General features: G+C 34.3%; 1 protein-coding gene across 1 annotated transcript in view; it reads right to left on the bottom strand.

Moving 5' to 3' along the window:
* Positions 1–14780, bottom strand: part of DMXL2 (Dmx like 2) — a 161802-nt gene that overhangs the window by 146051 nt on the left and 971 nt on the right. The window lies entirely within an intron of this gene.

Here is a 14780-nt window from a genome sequence, read left to right as displayed (position 1 = left end):
CAAAATAAATTTCCTAATCCCAAAGGGGAATTTTTTAAAAAAAACAGGAAACTAAGGCGGTATCTATCAATTGGGAAACGACTGAATAAACTTCAGAGAATCTGGAGAAGCAAGATATGACACAGAATGAGATGAGATGAAGCAGGAGTATAATTTATACAATGAAGCAGGAGTACAATTTATACAATGACAACACCACCATAAAGAAAAAAAACTTAGAAAGATTTAATAACTGATCAAATCAATGACTAACCACATCTCTACATGACCTATAATGAAGCATATTTCTCACCTCCTTTGTTACAGAAGACATAAGATTTAAGACAGTCACCAAGTGGATTTTCTTTAAGAATGCAGATGGTACAGGAGGTAGTTAAAAAAAAAAACACAGAAAAAGACAGTTTTGAAAGGAGCAGGCTAAATGTATTATATACTTTTTTTTAAGCAAGTAGTATAGGATAAAGCTTCATAGTTTCCTACATAAAACTCTTTTTGCACTCTTTATTTGCAAATGGAAATGTATGTGTTTTGTTCTACTTTCTTTTAGTGTTAAGTTCAGAATTTTAAAAAATGTTACATGGAAAAAATTGTCGAATGCAAGACTATTATATTCTAGTACTGGACACCACCACTTTGATAGTTCCCAGGACTGATGCAATCCATCTGCAAACATAAGGAGTTAGAAAATTTCAGCAGCTATATGGGAATTTTTCTCCAATCTGGCCTCTGTGTTAGACCTCCTTTACAGTGATCTTTGCTAAGAATGTCTCCCTGTTTTATATATGAACTATTGTTAAAGATCAGAGAATCATCCTGAACACAGTCATTTAAAGGAATCTTGCATAATAAACTTTTTGAAGAAGGATCTTTGAGACAAAAATTTGGCTCTAATTTATTAAATGCTTTTTTAAAGCCAATAAACAATAAGCATAATGGAATCTTATATTCAATAGTTTTATTTAACTGTGATGGTGAAAATATAATATACTATGGAATATCATTTGCAGAATCTGACCTGTTCCCTACCAAAACCCTCAACCAAGGATTCCCTCGATGTGTATTTAAACTAGTCTCATAAAAATTTTTATTACTCAATCAATAGCTCTAAGCACCTACTATGTGGAAGGCACTGGGAGTACAAAGATAAAAAACAGATTAGAGGAATAGATAGATGAAAACAATGGAAGTTTACCCAGCCAAGACCTACACCATTTTATGAAAATTAGGAATTAATGTTGTAAGAGTGTCTTTAGTCTCTCCAGAATTGAGAGCCATATCAAAAAGAATGTGCTTAATTCTCCAAATTAGTCAGAATGGTGATTATATCAAGGAAATATCCTTTTATTTAAAGAGAGAGGCATCGTCCTTTTTGTTTACCCTGATCAGGCCAGAAAGTCACTTTTGGTTATCCAAGAGGATAGACCTCTAAGGATGTGTCATAGAAGCATTTGACATGAAAGCCTCCTTGAGTTTATAATGAACATACACATTCTAAAACCTCCAAGTATGTATATAGCTTAACTGTGCATATCTGGTAACCAGATCTAAGTATGTTTAGTTAGTTAATCCACCATGGTCATTTCTGACATCTTGGATGGTAAGCCTGTTTTGGATAGCTTGAATGTAATATTAGGCTGGGTATTCATTATACAACAAAGAACTTAAGCAATTTCCAGCACATGATGTGGGAATCCTCTTTGGGTTCATTTAAATCTCAACTAAAGTTCTACCTTCTTCAAGGAGCATTTCCCAGTCACTCTTATTCTTACTGCCTTCCCTCTTAGAGGTTATTTCCAGTTTACCCTGTATACAGATAACTCGTGTATTATACCTATATACATAATGCCGGGTATATGTAGCTATTTGCATGTTTTCTCCTCACCCTCAACCTATTGGACTGTAAGCTTCTCAAGAGCAGGAAATGCTTTGGTTTTCTGAGACAGAAAGGGGGAACAACAGGGCTTGATGTCCCATGCCAGATTCTTAATAAATTCTATCTGCCTATTAAATTTAATGAGGTAACAGTATATCTGTTTCAGTAAATAAAAGCAATGGACCATATAAGTGAGGTTCTTCTTCCTTGGAGAGTATTTGGCTGATCTTTTCATATAATGTCTTAGGACCTTTTACTTAATCTTCTGATGAGACTCTGTAGGTGTATTAATATAAAAAATAATTTATTTGCGATCATAACAGAAAATCACATACTTTTGTTTTTTCCTTCCTTCAGAAACATCTACTTTTAAGGGAAATTTCTTCACCTTTTGTTTGAAAACTTTACTCAAATTGGAAATTGCTTGGCTCAGAGAGCTGTTTGTTAAAGCCGAAACTTCTTTCCAAACAAAATGCTTATATAGTAATATTACTTGACATATTTCCACTAAAACACAGTGTGCACTGTTTTTCTTTCACAACAGATGGATGAATAAATAGATGGGAAGGGAGAGGAGGAAGAGGGGAGAGGTAAGGAGAAGGGGAAAAAAGGAGGTGGAGGGAGAAGGAAAGAAAAGGGAGGAGAAATGAGGGAGGAAATTGAACAAAGGGAGAGAGAGGCAAAGTAGGCATATAGGTCAGTAGTTGATGTTCTCCTGGTAACTTTTTTTGGTCATTAATAGAACCAAAATATTTTCCATAACATTGCTATCTTTTTCCACCACTTCAAATAACCTTGTGAATTGATTCTCCAAGGCATCCATAAAAGGTTTCCCCTACAGCATGATCCTCCTCTGTATACCCTTAGTCCTGTCTAGCTACCTGTCCCTTTTTTATCCCTTTTTATGTCTTCAGCACCATTTTTTTAGTCCCTACAATCTGAGGAAATGGCAATAGAACTTGAATATGGTGCCTAAACTGTCCAAGTAAGAAATCTGTTATGGAAATTTTTATAGATTTTTCCCATCCTTTGTGAGTTTACCGTCTTCCTTCCAAGTGTATGATGACTTTGTTCAGATGAGTTCCACAAAGTTTTCCTTAAATGGTTTTACTACCTATTTCCATTTCAAAAGATGATGTTGCTCATAATCTTATACCATCTTCCATTAGATTTTACAAATGCATTACATACTAGTGTTATCTTTGGCTGCTATATTTCCCACTTGGAAATAACTATATGTGGACTAAGGCTCTTTTTAGGGTCTTTGGGTCTCCTCAAATAATTAAAAATTATTATTATTATAATCACCATTTTACAGTTGAGGTATGTGAAAGGGAATCTTTATTCCCTTTGTCTATTTTAAGTTAGTCAATCAAGAACTTAAAGTAGCCAGACTGAACATTTAGTTAAGTCACTAACAAAGAAAGTTCCCATCCTAAAAGATCACAAGCACTGCCCCACCCCCACAGTGCTAGGCAAATTGAAAGGCTGTGATTGATTCCTGAGATATAACAAGGAGAGCTGATGGGCAGAGAAAATTGGATATAAGTAGGAGCCTGAGATTTGGTCTCTTCATTCTTGGGGCTCTTAGCCTCTGGTGTGTGAGCTCTGGTGTGATTCTTGGCCATCTTGGCCTCCTGTGCACTGAAGGTTCTCATGGTTTTCAGCATCTTTTGGCTCTTCAGATTTTGGCTTCCTGATCCAGACTTTGGATTCTGATGAAGATTCAGCTTCATGCATTGGAGACTCAGGCTGAAGAGGGATGCTTTCTAGGGTGAGACTCTTGCCTCCTCGCATGAGACTGCCCTTTGAGGCTCAGCCTCTTCAGTGTCAGGTTTTTGGTTGTTGGAATGCCTGACTGGAGACATTCGTATGTGTGGTCTGGAGGCACTAGGATTAGGACTTAAGGTATTTTTAGCTAGGCAATATTTTCTACCTCCTTCCTATATTTTCCACTTTAATATCTCTACCTTGTTGTAAACAAAGCTACTAAATAGCCTACTGACTCATAGTTTAACTTTAATTTTTATACAAGGCGACCACAGCAACCTTTTTTAACTCATAAATTTAGTCAAACCATTATTAACTATTACAGGTACCTGAGTTAAACAGGGTTAAGTGACTTGCCCAGAGTCACAAGGCTAGTCAGTGTCTGATGCAAAATTTCAACTCAGGTCTTCCTGACTCCAGGTCATAAAGGTACATTTTTATCTCCTCTACAATAATTCTTTTCTCCAAGCATTAAAAATACATGAATTTGAGGCTTCTGTTTTATCTACAAGTCTTTCACCTCTTTTATTCCTTATTCGTGATCCATATTTTCCTCTTTTTTGCTACCCACACCTTTGCACTTAAATCATATCACAGTATATGCTGATTAAAACTGAAGTTATTCATAGAATTTTTCTACCTCTTTATCCTCTAAAATGGATGTTGGTATATAAAAATTATTTAATAAGTCTTTTTCAAACACTTATCACCACTGCACATAATACAGCCAAAGAGTACACAAATCTAAGTGTTTCACTGCCTTTTGGCATTGTATAAAATCCACTTTCCCACTCCTTTATCTACTCCTTAGAGGAAAATCTGTGGGCCATCTTTGTGTTTAACTATAATATTTTCCCTATGGACTTTATTAATAGCAAGAATATCAAGACTGCTGCAATCCAGTTCTTCTAGTAATAGTTTATCCCTTGGCCACTGGACAACAAGCTAACACTTAGAATACCAACAGTTAAGTTAAAATTTCTAACACTTAGAATACCAACAGTTAAGTTAAAATTTCTAAACTGTTTAAAATCCCTAGGTTTCCTAATCCTTTGAAAACTAAGCCTCGTTTTCTCTTTTTCTTTCTTCCATGGGCTGCCTTGGTCAAAGAATTCATCAAACAAGTAGCCTCCTGGGGATAAGCCTCTTTGTACTTAGGTAAACTGGTCCTCAGGAAGCAGGCTCAGCTTGTTTGCTGCCTGCATCACTGTCACAAAGTAAAGCTGATCACAGTTTGCTTTACACTGTCATAACTTTTAAGAACCCTTTAAGAATTGGAGGAAGGTAGAAGTCTAATCTTTCTTTTAGTTTCATTATCGATGTATCTGTTATAGGTCCCCAAAAGAACTCCTCAGGGATAGGGACTGTTTTCTATTTTTTAAATCCCCAGGCTTCTAGTCTGGTGCCTCGTGTACAACAGATAGTAAATTAACCATTGAAAATCATGGAATCATAGAATCTAAAAATTTGAAGGAGTTTCAGAAGTTGTCTACTCTAATCCAAGTTAGAACATCTTGACAAATGATGTTATCTATTATTATCTCTGAAGATTTCCTTTGACTGGGAACTCAATTTAACTAAATGGCTATTATAGAAGGATATAATTGTAAAAACTGCATTTTCTATAATATATACCAGGCTCATATTAAAACTTCTTCCAAATGGCATTCCACTGTTTCTACTATGTTTATGCCTACTCCTTTTCCTAACTTATATCAAATAAAATCAATTTTTTATTTCATTTATCTATGGATTACTTGCAGAAAATACTTAATCTTTTATTAGTTTTTTCCTTATCATTCAATACCTTAAATTCAAAGAATTTTACAATTGAAAAATTTTATAGATATAAATTTAGTGTCTTCATTTTACAGAGGAAATGACTCCTGCACTAATTGCTTCTGCCATCATTAGATCTGCACTCAAAGAAAGCAAATATTTTAATATTAACCTGAACAAGTAATAAAATGCATTTTAAAAATTATTTTTAGATTACTAAGGATATTGCTATCCTAATGTTAATCAGGACTTAGTAAATATTAATGATTAATAAATTACTTAATGAATTAATAAGCTAGTTTAGTTTTGTCCCTACATGTACAACACTGAACTATAATTTCATTTTGTTTTTCCATGAATGTTTTGTCTCTAGCTGTCAAATCTTAGCAACCCCACCCATTTTTGCCATCACTCTTAATTCTATAACCAATTTATACCTATTAAAAGATAAATAACATAAGCCTCAGGATGAAACTATTATACCATTTAAGTCAATAGTTATTTTTGTGTGTCATTAATCCCTCTGGCAGTCTAGTGAAGCCTATGGACTCCTAGAATAATGTTTTTAATGCATAAATATACATAATAAAAATACAATATGTTTTATTAAAAAGGGAAATAATTACATTGGAATAGTATTACCAATTACTATTATTTAGGGCAGCTAAGTGTCACATTGGATAGGGTGCCCAGCCTGGAGTCAGGAAGACTCATCTTTCTAAGCTGAAATATGGCCTGGGACACTTACAAGGTGTGGACAAGTCATTTAATTCTGTTTGCCTTAGCTTTCCCATCTCTAAAATGAGCTAGAGAAGGAAATGAGCAGTATCTTTGCCAAGGAAATCTTAAATGGGGTCAGGAAGAGTCATATACAACTAAAACAACATTATCCAAAAAAAATTTGTTTTTTAAGTCCATGGACTAATTTAAGAACCCCAGCTCCAACAGGTATTCTCACCCTACAATGGCATCCTCCTCATCCCAGCCTAAAATTTAGCCTTTCAATATAGGTGCTGATAAGAAAAAGACAAAAATGAAACAATTGTGGTTCTTGAGAAGCTAATATTCCAAGTTTACATATATATGTACATGTATATATATATATATATAAGTATATATAGAATGCAAGGTAATTTTAAGAAAGGAGGATACTAGCAGCAGGAAGGGATCAGAAAAAAGTTCATGTAAAAGATAGTGTCTGACTATTTGTATATGGTAATGTTCCTTTAGTAATACCTGTCAAATCTATAATACTATTACATTAACTAACTTAAAAGTAATGTCAAAAAAAAAAAAAAGGAAAATGCTTGAGCTAAGTCTTCTATGAAGCAGAAGTGGCAAGGCAGTACATTCCAAACACAGATATGAAATGGTATATGAAGAACAGTAAGAAGCCCAATTTGACAAGTCTATAGAGGACAGTAAGAGGAATAATGAATAAGGACTAGAAAGATCATTTGAGAACAGATTATGAAAGGCTCTAATCTTACCATTAAAGTATGACCTCCTGTAAATTTGTATACCCATTTAAGAGAATCATTGACTTCTAAAACTAGAAGGAACCCTTGAGATCATTTATATATTTATATAAAGAGATTATATATAGATATACATAGATTCATTTTACATATGAGGAAATTAAGACTGGGAAAAGCTAAGTTTCTTGTCCAGGGAACACAAAATTAATTCATTACAATTAGCTTGCTGGTAGCTGCCCAAGAAAACTCCCTCCTAAAAATATTTGTATTTATGGGACTAAAATCTAAATATCCTAATCCCCAGTCCAGCATTCTTTCCATTACAAGAAGACCAAGAGTCTAAAGGAATAATTAAGAGTTTCATAAAAACTAACACTGGACTTCTGAAAGAGCACCTTTGTAGAGTTCAGTGATTTAGACTCAGGAAAAATTCTACCCATGTCTTAACTATGAAGTAAAAGAAGTATGTGCTCTTTTCCAAAGATCCCTAGAGCTCTTGTATTTCCAGGATCATTCTGGTCAACTTAGAAAGAATCTGGCAAATTTATACAACTTTAGTATAAATTAGTTTAATAGGTTCTTCTTCCCAGGAGGTAAGTACATTTTTGAAAGAAGACTGAAGGATAAAGAACTTAAAGCATGAAATCTTCAGTTGCGGATTCCACACAATCAAATCTCAGTGAAGGAACATATTTTTTAAATTTTTATTTTTGTGCCCTTCAAATTATAGCACTTGATCACTACCTATTTTAAATATATAGAAGATGACCCTGATTCAGGCTAATACTTCTGCCCTTACCCACCAACATTCCAGAGGTGATATGAAATAATCTATGAGCTTCATAACTTGATAATAAAGTTTTAGAACCACTAATGTGGAGAAAGAGTCTGCAGAATTCCAGAGTTCCAAGAGGCATATCTCCCCTGTATAAACAGAGAGAGAATAACGGTGAAATGTAATTTGTTCCTGCTCCATTGAAGGCAGATCCTATCCCTAATATGTAATAAAGTAAGGTCCCAGAATATGAAAATACAAAAACAACCTCAAGAACTTGGAGAATTTTGTAGTTCATAGAAATAAGTTGCTTTAAAATTGTGACAGAATTCATCTTTTATTTGAATCATTTATCAAATAGCTAGTATGTACAAGGTACTGTTAGTCACTGAAATGAAAGAATAAAAACATCGCCTGCCTTCAAGGAGATCATATTTTACCAGAAGTAAACCACATGTACAAAAAATAAGGTAAATACAAAATACAAACAAAATGAGTACAAAGTAATATGGAGGCAAGGAAAAATGACACTAACAACTGGAGGGATCAAAGAGGGGCTATCATCTAGAAGGTGGTACTTGGGCTGACAGAAAATAGTGATTCAAAAGAGCAAAAGTAAAGAGAATATCCCAGAAATGGAGGACAGACTGTGCAAAGGCACAAAAATGAAATGCTACGTAAGGAGATCAGTTTGCTGGAAGATAAGAGTATATAAAAGAAAGGAATATGGAATCAGAAAGATAGGTTAGAGCCAGACAGTGGAGGTCTTTATAGATTGTGATAAGTACCTAAACTGGTATGATTGAAATATATTGCATTCTTTTTAACACAGCTATGGTGTCATTCCTTAATAAACCCAATCCTTCATCTAATTTATCTAATTTGATAACAAAATAATCCACACTCCACTGTGCCTTAAAAGCATGAAATTTGAAGTCCACTTTTCTCTTCTTTTTCTGCCATAATAGGTATACACTGGTAATAGAAAAATACAAAATGTTACAGTAGGACTTTAAGCATAGTTCTTGAAATAGCATTAAGTTATAACTGTGTCACTGCAATTTGTAGTGTGCCAAGCAGCAATGCAAAGCCAAAGCCATGAGAGCACCATATAGTCTCTACTGTGCAATTATTCAACTTTGCCAATGAAGCACAAAAACACCCATCAACAAATGTAAACAAATTATCATGGCTGTATTCCAATAAAACTTTACTTAGGAACAATGAAATATAAATTTCATAGTTTTCATGTCCTGAAATAGTCTTCTCTTGATCTTTTTCGACCATTTACAAATGTAAAAACTAATGTAAAACTACAAATATTTGGCTTTCTAGCCCACAAAAACAGGTGTTGGGCCAGATCTGGTCTACAGTCCAAGTGCGTTGACCCCTGGTTTATCTGATAGGCAAGGTGAGAGAGACTGTTAAGAGTCAAAGATAACATGAAGATATACTCCTTTTCGCTACTGCCTTTCACTCTTTCATAGAAGAAAATTAAGTTGACATAATATGACTTGTTTTTCATGTCATACTAGTTGTTACCCAACACGTCATACTCTTCAAGAACAACTGCATGTTGATATATTGATATTTATTCTTTTCAGAGGCCCTAGCTACCCACTTCCTCAAGACTACATAGGCTAGATCATACACAAAGAATGGGTCCTTACTCATGGCATACAACATTTTTAATTCTCCACCTTAATTCTGCAACCCCTCCACTTACCAATGGTCTCTCTTCTTACTTTCAGAACATACAAATCAGGCTGAATGCTGAATTTAAACAGCTCCTTTCAAGCATTTGATTTCAAAAATAAAAGGCTGAGTGACAAAGGCTTTAGATGCATTCAGTTTATGCAAACAAAAGAAAAAGAAGCCATAACCTTTGATGGATGAATTTATACTGTAATCTATTTAAGGGTACACCATTCATTCAGCAATAACAGAAAGTGACATCTATAAAAAAAGAGTTAAGACTAAATTATCCCTAAGGTTCCCTCCCCTCTACCCTATATCACAAAAGAAAAATTGCATACAGTAAAATCTACCCAATTTAAACTAAACAAAAGAAAAAGCAATCTAAATTAGTGAAATCTAAATTGAAGAAATTAAAGTAGGCAATGAGGAAACTAAAAGATCCCTCTTTGCAGATGATATGATGATAAACTTAGAGATTCCTAAAGAATCAGCTAAAAAACTAGTTGAATTAATAATTTTAGTAAAGTTACAGGATACAAAATAAATCCACATAAATCATCAACATTTCTATATATTACAAAGTTCTACCACAAGAGAAAGAGAAATTCCATTTAAAATAACTCAATAATATAAAATACCTACGAATCTACTTGCCAAGACAAACATAGGAATAATACAATTACAAACACTTCAAACAAAGATCTAAACAACTGGAAAAATATTAATTGCTCATGGATAGGCCAAGCTAATAAGAATGGCAATTCTACCTAAATTAACTTATTCAATGCCATACCAATCACACTACAATATAATTATTTTGTAGAACTAGAAAAAAATAATAATAAAATTCATCTGGAAGAACAAAAGGTCAAAAATATCAAAGGAATTAATGATAAAAATGTGAAGGAAGGTGGCCTAGAAGTATTCAGATCTCAAACTGTACTATAAAGCAGTAATCAGAAAAACAAGAAAAACAAAGAAATTGAATGGTAGATCAATGGGTAGATTAGATTCACAATATACAGGGGTAAATGACCTTAGCAATCTAGTGTTTGATAAATCCAAAGACCCTCACTTTTGGGATAAGAACTCATTTAATAAAAACTGCTAGGAAAATTGGAAAACTGTGGCACAAACTAAGTATAGACTAGTATTATCTCATACTCTAGTCCAGCATTGGTGAATGTTTTCCAGAATGCCCAAACTGCAACTTCAAGCTGCCTGTGAGCTTCCCACATTACCCCAGATAGCAGAGTGAGGAAGTGCTCACAATGGACAGCTAGACAACGGGGTGGGCATGCAAAAAATGTCCACGGTTGCTGTGGAAAGGAGAAACGGAGCAGCTCCTTCCATGCCACCCCAGCACCCATGCCACGGCTTTGTCAACACAGTACCAAAATAAGTTCAAAATGGGTATGTGATTTAGATATAAAAAGTGATACCCCAAGTAAATTCGGGGAACACAGAATAGTTTACCTGACAGATCTATGGAGAAGGAAAGAATTTATGACCAAACAAGAGATAGAAAGTATTATAAGATGCAAAATTAATAATTTAAATTACATTAAATTTAAAAGCTTTTGTAAAAACAAAACTAATGTAACCAAGAGATTAGAAAGGAAAAAACAAACGGGAAAAATTTATACAAATTTCTCTGATAAAGGTCTCATTTCTCAAATTTATAGAGAACAACTAAGTCATTTTATAAGAATACAAGTCATTTCCCAATTGACAAATGGTCAAAGCATATGAAAAAGCAATTTTCAGATGAAATCAAAGCTATCAATAATTATATATTGAAATGAACAAGTTTTAGCAATACAGATTTAGGTTAGATAGAAGGGAAAACTTCCTAAGAAAGAGATTTATCCAAAAATGGAATGGGCTTCTTTTGGAAGTAGTGGGTTCCCCTTAAATAGAAGTCTTCAAGCAAAGATTTGAGCTGGTGAAGTTAACAGAGAATAAGAAATAGCCCCAAACTCCTTTAATCTAACTTCAGCTTTCATAAAAAAGCAATAAAACCACCCATGAAGCACCTCATAGACAAATAAGGATATGAGAAGATATATATATGTCACTTCATTGCCACCCTGGGTCTCAATCTTGTTCTGGTCCTGAGAGAAAAAGCCACATGTGTAACCACAACTCCAAAAACCAGTCCTGCCAGGAACTCTCAGTTGATACATTGGCCAGATGACATCAGGGCTAATACTCTTTAATATTCAGGAAATCAAGGATAACCTTAGCTTTTTACAAATGAGCCATTCTAGAATTAAGCAGACTTTAAAAACTTTTGAATAAAAAAATGAAGCTTTATTTTTCTAGACTATACCTGTGAGTTCCCTCGTAAAAGGAACTCACAGTGAGGAATCTCACCTACCAAAGCAGAATTGGAAAGTTGCTCTGGGGAGGTTAAGTATAATTCAGAGTACTAGAACCTAGGTCTTCTTGACCAAAAGGACTGCTTTTCCCAATCTACTAGATCAAGCAGGTTCCAGCAGGATTAGGATAAACAGAGGTTTGTTGAATTCCTTTGGGTCAGGGGCATGGACTAACCAGTTTATAGTTCCATCTGATTGTCTCAAAGGAAAGGGGCCTATAGTAAATGGAATAACCTCTGTTAATTATATTGTAGAGGAGATTTTTTTTCCAGGTAAAGTTTAGACTATATGCATTCTCTAAATTTCCTTAATTCTGATATTCTACTATTCTACAAGATCAAAAAAAAGAAAGAGTATCTTGAGAGTAATATGTCTGGTCTAGGTGAGACTGTAATAGACCACTTAGAAATCAACATGATATATATATACAGTGAAGTCACATGATGATAATTGAATTTAAGGAGACCAATCAAGAAGATGTCTATCAAATATAAATTATTACTGAATATGAGTAAGACAATAGGGAGAACAGGAACAGAGGGAAGAGTGGAATCAAAAAAGATAGCAAGTACTAACAGCAATATAATGATCCAGGACAATTCTGAGAAATTTATGAAAAAGAATGCCATCTACCTCTAGAGAACGAAATGTTGGAGTAAAAATGCAGATGAAAACATATGACTTATCACTTGTTTCTTTGGGTATATGATTTGGAATTTTGGCTTCATAAGATTATTCACTTACAAAAAATGGATAATATGGAAATATGTTTTACCTGATAATATATGTATAACCCAGATTGAATTGCTGGTCAGCTTTGGGAGAGGGGAGGGAAGAAAGGAGGGAGACAACATGGATCATATAACTCCAGAAAACTTATGTGAAAGTTTGTTATTAAAATAAAAGTAGATAAATTAGAGGGGAAAAAAAAGGTAGCAAGATATAATGTAAATAAAAGAGAGAGAGAAGGAACAGCAAGCCACACATTGGAAGCTTTCCATTCCAAAACTACAATTCAAAACACGGTCCTATTTCACATGACATCTCAAGTCACAAGACCAGCCTTCTTGGATAAGCTCACCATTAACAGTAACTATGGGTAAGAAAATGGATTGGAGTTGCATATGTAATTATTAGTTGCAAATTAAAAATCAGACTTTCAAGTCCAAGGATTATTTGTCAATTCAATTCTTAAGTACCTCTAGGTTCAAGGCACTGTGCCAGGCACAGGGATCACAGAAAATAAAGTACTTCCTGCCATGAAAGAGTTTACATTCTACTAAGTAATCCTCAATTCTCTTTCCTTTGGTCTCCCATTAAAATCTGTGGAGAACTAAAAATGGCAGCCATGGATAACAGATCCAATCTGAAAAGAGGAGCACCAGAATTGGGTTTGTGAGCCAACTAATAAGTCAGACATCCGCATACCACCTTTTTCTGAGGCAGATGGTGTGACACAAGAGGACAGACCCGAGTTCAAATAGGCCTCAGACACTCACTAGCTATGTGACCCTGGGAAAGTCACATAATCTCCATTCTGCCTCAGTTTCTTCATCTGAAAAAATGGAGATAATAATTAGAACCTACCTCCTAGGATTATGAGTCTCAAAAGACGTAACAGGAACAGGTACATATTAAACTATAAATGTTATTACTATTATTTTTTTTTGCTTTCTTAGTCATTCCTACTGACAGTGAAAGAGCATTATAGAATGATAGGATTAGAGAGTTAATAATGTTTTCAATCATGCCTTGCATACTGACAGGGGATGCCTGCCCCCTTCCAATGTGAAGAATCCCTCCCCACAGCTCCTGTGGAAAATAATTCCTTTCTCAAGTTACGTCTGATGGTCTCAAGACTATCTCAACAATATTATATATTAGTCGTAAATCATATGTATTTCTGTACAAAACCTTCCTACAAAGGTGAAGGTGAAGTTATTGATAGTAAGAGCTATCAATAAATAGTAGTCATATATTGTTTTCACAAATATTTCTTCTAATTAAGACTCAGTCAGGGGGTAGCTGGGTAGCTCAGTGGATTGAAAGCCAGGCCTAAAGACAGGAGGTTTTGGGTTCAGATTTGCTCTCATAGAGGTCCTAGCTGTGAGACTCTGGGCAAGTCACTTAACCCCCACTGCCTAAGCCTTGCCATTCTGCCTAGAAACCAACACATAGTATTGATTCTAAGACAGAAGGTAAGGGTTAAATTTTTTAATTAAAAAAAAGATCAGTCTGAAAAAAATTAAAGATGGCCAAAATATATACAAAACTTTTGAAAAATTGTTTATCAACTTTGAAAACCTAGATGCAATCCTAAAAAAACCATATCACATAATGATTCTGCAGTTTTCACATATATCCGGTTGAAAAGCTAGCACCAGATCAAAGAGTGCTTCCTCTAGCCTGGAGAGCATCAATCTGTTTTTAAGCAAATTCATAAGTGTTTGCTCAAAAAAAAAAAAAAAAAAAAAAGGTTTAGCATAGAATGCAATTCAATTATTATCTTTGTTAATCAAATGAAGTTAGTCTACTTGGTAAAAGCATCCTCATGGTTTCATGTGATTATGTTATACAACCAATACCCTATTCTTACAATTTATTGGATAGCATTATGAGTTTTTTTAAGTATGATTTTAAACAAATTTCAAAACAAATAACATACATGATGAGCCAATACACTTTTAGATAAAGCCATTGTCATACAATATATACCTATTATAGCCTAATCCAAGCAGTATGGCGTTGAAATCACAACAAAATACAGGGTGTCCCAAAAGTCTTGGTGCGGTTTTTAAGCTTTAGTACCTTCTATCTAGGTGATTGTAAGCTATGGTGAACTTAAAATTGCACCAAGACTTTTAGGACACCATGTATTTAGGTGATTTCATCCAATTTTAAAATAATACTAAAAAAAGGTGTAGGGGGAGAGAAAGAAGGGAGTGGGGAGGAAGGGAGCGAGAAAGAGAGAAAAAGAGAAAAAGAGAGAAAGAGAGAAAGAGAGAAAGAGAGAGAGAGAGAGAGAG

The sequence above is a fragment of the Gracilinanus agilis genome, chromosome 2 (assembly GCF_016433145.1).
Source record: "Gracilinanus agilis isolate LMUSP501 chromosome 2, AgileGrace, whole genome shotgun sequence".
NCBI lineage: Eukaryota > Metazoa > Chordata > Mammalia > Didelphimorphia > Didelphidae > Gracilinanus > Gracilinanus agilis.
This window is presented reverse-complemented; position numbering and strand designations above follow the sequence as displayed.